Consider the following 7528-nt stretch of genomic DNA (forward strand, 5'->3'; position numbering starts at 1 on the left):
ATTATTGTGAAAAATTAAAATGCAATAATTTGACCATTTCATTTTCCATTATGAATCATTTTTTATTTTCAGTCAATTATTAATATTTATTTCCTTTTTCAATTAACCTAATTTCCATTCCTTTTTCTATTTTTTAATTTTTAGTCAATTATTGATATTCATTTCCTTTTAAAATTTACACAATTTTTGTTCCATTTTTAATTGATGATGTAGAATATTATTGTGACATATTTCTATTCCTTTTCTGTTTCTTTTTTTTTTTTTTTTAATTTACCTTTATTATTTACTATTGTTTGTGTGGGAAATCAAGTAAATATTATTTTTTTAATTATAGTACAGATATAGATATAAATTATTTATCTATTTATTTATTATTTTTCTGAAAAATGAATAAAATACACAAAGACAATTTTCTGTTGTGCATCCAAACATTGAAAAGAAAATTGTTTTTTGAAAAATAACTCATTTTCACAAATCATTTTCCTACTTTCCAAACGAACTTTAATATCTATACAATTAATTTGTTAATTACCATTCCCTTCAAAAAAAAAGTTGTTAATTACTATAATAATTACTAGTATTTTCACCAGTGCGGTGCACGGAATGGAATTGTTGTAATATATTAAGAATATTTAAATTGAGAGGTCGTTTATCTTTCCTGACAATTCCAAAATCCGAGACTATAGTTATTAATGATTACAATTTATTCTATGTTACAACTCTTACGTTAATATTCTTACTATTATTATTAACATTTTTTTTTTTGAAAGTTACTGGCTCTATTACATTGTAGTATCTATTCATATACTTTCTCAACCTACTGAAACACAAAGAACCAATAACGCCTCCACTGAGGCTCGAACTTATAATCTTCCAAATGGAAGTCCAACCCGGATACCATTGGACCACATAGTCCTGGTATATTATTATTATTATTAGTTTCTTTTCAAGTACTATTAGTATATAATGGTCGTGAGGCACAATAATAATATAATCATAATTAAATATTCTTGTATTGTATTCCGGAGTTAATGCCATTTTTGGTCCTAGACTTATTGAGGTATTGACACTTTTCATCATCCATAATAAAAATTGCCACTTATTAGACACTGTTATTGGTCGTTGGACAGTTTTGATCCTCCGTCAATGAAGTCGTTTGTTGACCGTGAATTAGAAGGGCTTTTCTGTCTTTTTATGTCTTATTCTTCTAATCTTGTTTAGACCAGCGCTGCTGTGACTCCTGTGAGGCGAGATGGCGAGACTTGGCCGCTAAGTAGTAACCGTCGGTAGTGAGTAGCAGCAAGGTTCTTCTCCGGCGAGTTGTGGGTATGGCGGCGAGCATACGAGGCAGTAACTCCTTCCGGCGACGGACCAGTAAGGCAGATCTGGCGGTGCAGCAACAGATCCGGCGAGGTTGGGGCCTTCACCGGTGGTTTTTGGTTCCGGCGAAGCAGAGAGGGCAACAGGTCGGCGAACCCTCCTATTGTAAATAGCAGTTGTAGTTGTAGATGGCATGATGTAGAATTTGCACATGTAAGTCCTCCCTTCCATATTGACCACAAATATCCTTCCAATCTCTCTCTCTCTCTCTGACCACAACTACTTGGTGCACAGCCTTAAAAACTCTGTTATTCTACCTGAAATTCATTGAAGTTTCAAGCTGAAAATGTGGAATCCGCCGCTCCCCAAAAATTGCATTGTCTGAGGTGTTGGAATGGCCGGTGTTGACTTCCTGGCTGCTGTAGCTTCATTCCCCAACCCGGATGATAAAATTCGGAACACCAGCTTTGAGGTTCAAAGAGGTGGTAACACTGGCAATGCTTTGATAAAACCCGTATGATAAAATTCGTTTTGGTCTTAATCCAAGGATCATATCTAAGGTTGCTGATGACTCGCATAGCGAAAGAACACTTGATGAGCTTGAAAGGGATGGTGTTGATACATCTTTTATGGTGGTGTCCAAAGGAGGAAACTCACCATTCACATATGTCATTGTTGACAACCGAAAAAAAAAAAAAACTCTCACGTGCATTTTCACTCCAGGATATCCACCCATGATATCTGAGAGTCTACATACCCAAATTAAAATTGTCTTCAACGCTTGGAGTAAATATTGTCTACTTAGATGGAATGCTGCATGAGACTGCTTTGATTGTAGTGCAGGAGGCAAAGAGTAGGGGCATACCTATTATAGTTGATGTAGAAAGGTTAAGGGAGGGGTTGGGTGATATTCCTGACTTTGCTAGTTATGTTGTATGCTCGACAAAATTTCCACAGGCATGGACTAACGCCCTTTTCTATTCCAACTGCACTTTTTTCCATTATCTTGAGATTGATGTCAAATGTAAAATTCGTGATTGTTAGTTGGGTGAAGATGGTTTCTTAATGTTAGAAAGGACTGAAGCGGATAACCTCAGTTTGAAGAAATGGATGTAGCAGTGACCAATGGATGGAGAAATACAAGGATTAGAACATAAAAAGACAGAAATACCGTGAGTCACAATAATAATATAACAATAATTAAATATTGTTCAATTCTATATTCTTCTAGGATTTCTATTACCATCATTAATTATTCCCAAATTTACCATAATTAAATAATTTGATCAATTAAAAAGAAAGATTATTAAATAATGCACGGGACAATTGTTTAATTAAAAATTTTAAAAATTCATTAATAAAACATAAGGTTCTCATAGTTTTTTCTTAGAAATTCTTTAATAAAGTATTTTTTTTTTAGAAATTGGTGGGCCAAACCGTCTACGGCAGTTTACGGTGGATAGATCTCAAAAAAATACGCGATTTCAAAAAAACATTTGTCCAAAACGGACAACGGAGTAAAAAGTTATGTCTTGCAGAACTTTTGTTTTTATATATAGTATAGATTGTATTACACTATTTTATAATATTAGAATAGAATTTTAACGCTGAATTATTGTACGAATGAGAAAGTAGAAATCAATATATTTTATTAGGAAGAGAGATTTTTTAGGAATTGGGCGGGAAAGTTAAAATTTCAGGATTTTGTTTTTATATATAGTATAGATTGTATTACACTATTTTATAATATTAGAATAGAATTTTAACGCAGAATTATTGTACGAATGGGAAAGTAGAAATCAATATATTTTATTAGGAAGATAGATTTTTTAGGAATTGGGCGGAAAAGTTAAAATTTTAGGATTTTGTTTTTATATATAGTATAGATTAGATAATGGCCTTGTTTGATTATTGACAAATTCGTTAAAATTTTAACAAATTCGTTATTTTAACATTTTGTCTTTAATCGAAACACTAAAAATATTATTTAATAACTCAGCAATTTGCTCTAAACTGCTAAAGACTAAAACAACACATATACATTTTGGAGAAAGATTAAGATTAATCTTTTTCCAAAAACCCCGTAATAAAAAAAAAAACTAAAATAAGAAGCCATTAAGGCTTCTAAAATAAGAGCCTGTTGGCTTACTTCTCAATACTCTTTCTAAGACTTATTGACGTGTATAGCATAGAGGGTCTCTTTTGCGGGCTAAGTGATGTAACTTTCCCTTGGATCGGTACATTCAGTACGTAAGTTATGTAACTTGCATAACTACGCTTGTAGCACTTTTGCGAGGTTTTAAGGGAAGAGTGTTTCGCTCGACTCGTACTGACCACTCTTCTTCGATCTTCTCGGTTTTTTGGATTATGCTCTAAGCGTTAAATCCTCGTTCTATATATTTTTATATATAGTTGTTGGTTGGAATTATAATCTGGAGGATTATAAATTCCATTTTGATTTCGTGTGCATATATATAAATATTATTTTGTGATTAAAACGACTTTCTCATTTTCCTACACTTGACTGGAGAGATACCAAGAGACCTCCAAAAGCTCCCTCTCTTGCAATATTTGAACCTTTCTTTCAATGATCTAGAGGGGGAGGTACCGACAGTTAGAGTGTTTGTAGTGGCAACCAATGTATCATTGCTTGGAAACAAAAACTTATGTGGTGGTATACCTGAGCTAAAACTGCCTCCATGTCATGTGAAGAAAACAAAACACAGAAAGCATTTAAAGCTTATGAATGTTATCTTCCCATGTATCTGCTTGGCTCTGGTGTTTGCATCATTCATTACTTTTCTAACATTGTGTTAGTTGGAGGAAACAAAAAGGATGGAGTCAGCTAATTAGCCATCCAAAGTTGAAAAGCTTTCCAAAATCCCTTATAGAGACCTGGATCAAGCTAATGATGGTTTCTCTGAGACAAATTTGATCGGTTCGGAAAGTTTTGGCTCTGTTTACTATAAGTTTGCATTTCCTCATTTTACGAAAATTATCAGAAATAGTTTGCTGACTTAGAATACTGATAGATTCAGTTAAGCACCTACTTAGTAATGATATATCATGGAGCGAACATCAGAGAAAAATAAACAAACACACAGAACGAACACTCACAATGTTTACCCAGTTCGATACAGTGTGTATCTACGTCTGGGGGACGATCACATAGGCGTCCAATCCACTAAGTCATAATCCAATGTACAAAGGTAGATATACAATAATCTTACCCAAGTGCCCCACACAAGGTACATACCCAGTCTACACAGGTTTAGTGGATTGTTGAAGATGGAGAGCCATGCATACAGAAGTCCAATGAAATCCCTTCACTTGGAGAGCCAGCTCTGATGCAGTCCACTTCAGTGACGCTCTATAATGTTGTTCCCACAACAGTGTGATCTTAGTGTCCTTTCGTTTAAGCAGCAGTAACTCTTCTCAAGTTCATCATCTTAATCACCATGAACAAGTTGTATTGAGAAGGTGTATAACAATCAAAGATCTAGACTCATCAAGCTGATATGGAATGTTTCTTCTTCTTATTTGGCGTAACCCTAGTTCCCTTAAAGAACTGGTACTTATAGATCCTTCTATAAACACTCTCCATAAAAGATCTTTGATTGTAGAAGGTAGGACTATAAAAGAGGAATGTAATCTCAGCAGATTAGGTCCATTACCTTCTTTGAAGATACGCTGATCGTCTTTCCATACTGAGCTGATAATACCGCGTAAGACTCTTAAGGAAACAGCTTCACTAAATCAGATCTTCAGTGTCAGTTCTTCTGTCGTTGCTTCTGCTTGATCAGTAAACTGTAGACCCAACCGGACAGACTCTAAACCTATCTCAGTATGCCATAATAATATTGCCAATTATAATATGGGGTTTTTGAACATAAAAACACTAACAAACTCCCCCTTTGGCTATTATTTGGCAAAACAACTCAACTAATTAAAAAGAAATAAGATAGGTTATTAAAAGAAGCAACCCAAGTGTCCAAAAAGATTACATAGGATAAAACGAACATAAGATCCAAAGAAGTCTAAAAACAAAAACAAACAATATCAAAACATAACGCCCAGCCAGGGCCAGAAGGTACTCGATCACAAAAAAAAAAACTCCCCCTGAGTTTACTACCCCCCCTTTTTGCCAATGGTAGCCAAAGATTAAGCATTTGAGGGAGAGCCACAGTCAGACTTCACAGGATCCTCAGCAGCAGCAGTAGTATCAGACAAGCTCATGCGGAGAAGAACAGTAGCTAGCTCAGTGCGCGCACCAGTCAGTTGCTTGGCAATGATGCCGTGCACCGTCTCAAGATCAGCAACTCGCGCCTTCAATTGTTCGGAAAGCTTCTCATCTTTAGCATGAGGAGACTCATCATTCACAACATCAGGTTCTGAATTGGATGGGGCAGTCACAGGAACGACATCCTTAATATGATCTCCAGAGAGAAGACGTTTATCAACAGTATACAGCAGCGTCGGACTGATCACTTCGCTGGGCATAGGCTTAAGACCCTGAGAGGTAAGGATGCCAAAAATCAGATTTGGAAACGGTAGTCTTACCTTCTGCTCCCGGGGATGAATCAGAGTTAGAACATGATAAAAAATCCATTTGCCCAGATCACACTGCATCTTAGTTCCAATTCTAAATAGGAACCCTGCCAGAAGCTTGCCAACTGTGTTGAAATGAGCTGATGGAAGCCAGTTGTGCAGAGCCAGGCGATGTAGAATGACATATCTAGACGTGAGATGCGAGCTCAACAAATAGTCCTTATCTCCTGTAGGCCAAGATGTAGTATGTCCACCGGTAAGAGTTTTGGCCACCACGTCCCATTCAGCAACAGCTTCTTCTTGCACTGTAGGCAAGCCATAGTAATTATTTATTACATCTGGCCCAAAATCATACCACTTCCCTCTGATGAAGATTTGCATCGGTCGTGGCCCTGTGAGACTGTCAATCTCATCACTGAGATTGCAATAGAACTCATATGTGAGCAGCTTGGAGTAAGGGCAAACATCTGTAACAGTTTTCAAAAGACCAACTTCATTCAGCAAGGGCAGAATATCACAAACGGAGTTCAGTTGATTTTCATCCACAGTTCTTTGAACAATCAGCTCCCTTATGACCATAGTGGCCCATTTTGTTTGTGCAGCAGGTGATACAAACTGAGGTTTGTAAACAGTAGTATCAATTCCTTCAATAGGTGGAACCTCCGGAGTTACACTTCGACCTCTTGACCTTGCAGTAGCTTTCCCTTTTCTGGCAGAGGGGACTGGTGCAGAAGTAGCTTGAGCAGCAGTGGTTCCTTGTTGCTTAACAGAGGAACGTAGAGTCTTGAAAACTTGGTGGATAGGAGGGTTTCCTTCAGGCTTAGCAATCTCACTCGATTTTCTCTTCTTCACGGGCTGATCCACATCAACATTATCAGTACTGGTTTCAACAACAACCTTGGTTAGAACATTCTTCCTTTTCGTCCGTCTTGTTTCTCTGGATGGGGACTGAACAGGAGTGACCGAGTGACTAGACTCAGAAACATTTGCAGATGAGCTCCCAACAATATTTGATATCTCTCGAATTCGGAAATTTGTGGAATCAGGATGAGCAGTTCCCTCAACAGTAGGGGCAGCAGAAGAAGGTGCTTGGGATCCATACACCTCAGCCAGTATCTTATCATCTTCACTGGAGGATTCGGAAGGGTGTATCACTCGATAAGGTTGAGGGATCGAAGCAGATGGTAACCCAGCAAAATGTTGCACATGTTCCAGGCTTTCTCCTAAAGATGTTGCAGTGTAAATAGGAACTCCACCTGTTTTCTCAGACTTGTGGGGACTTGATAAATCAACAGGTTTAACACTTGTAGGTAAGGCAGGAGGATAAACAGCAGGACAAGACTCTTTAGAGACATTAACAGTTTTAGACGGAGGCAGAGTAATATTCTCAGAAGCATAAACAACCAGACTCAGTGGATTTGGCTCATCAGAAGACTTTGTTTTCTCATCAGACACAGGCAACGCATCAGATTTTTCATCAGCAAAATTAGTCACAGACAAAGATAGAAGATCAACATTCACAAGGGACTTCTCGGAACCCAAAGCAGATTGATTTTCAGGCAAAACAGACACAGACAATGGAATAGAAGAATCAACAGGTCTATCAGGAGAAATTTCAATAGGAGTTTCAGAATCATTTACCCGTTGTCGAAGAATCTCC

This window comes from Ipomoea nil, unplaced genomic scaffold (genome assembly GCF_001879475.1).
Source record: "Ipomoea nil cultivar Tokyo-kokei standard unplaced genomic scaffold, Asagao_1.1 scaffold1936, whole genome shotgun sequence".
Taxonomy (NCBI): Eukaryota; Viridiplantae; Streptophyta; class Magnoliopsida; order Solanales; family Convolvulaceae; genus Ipomoea; species Ipomoea nil.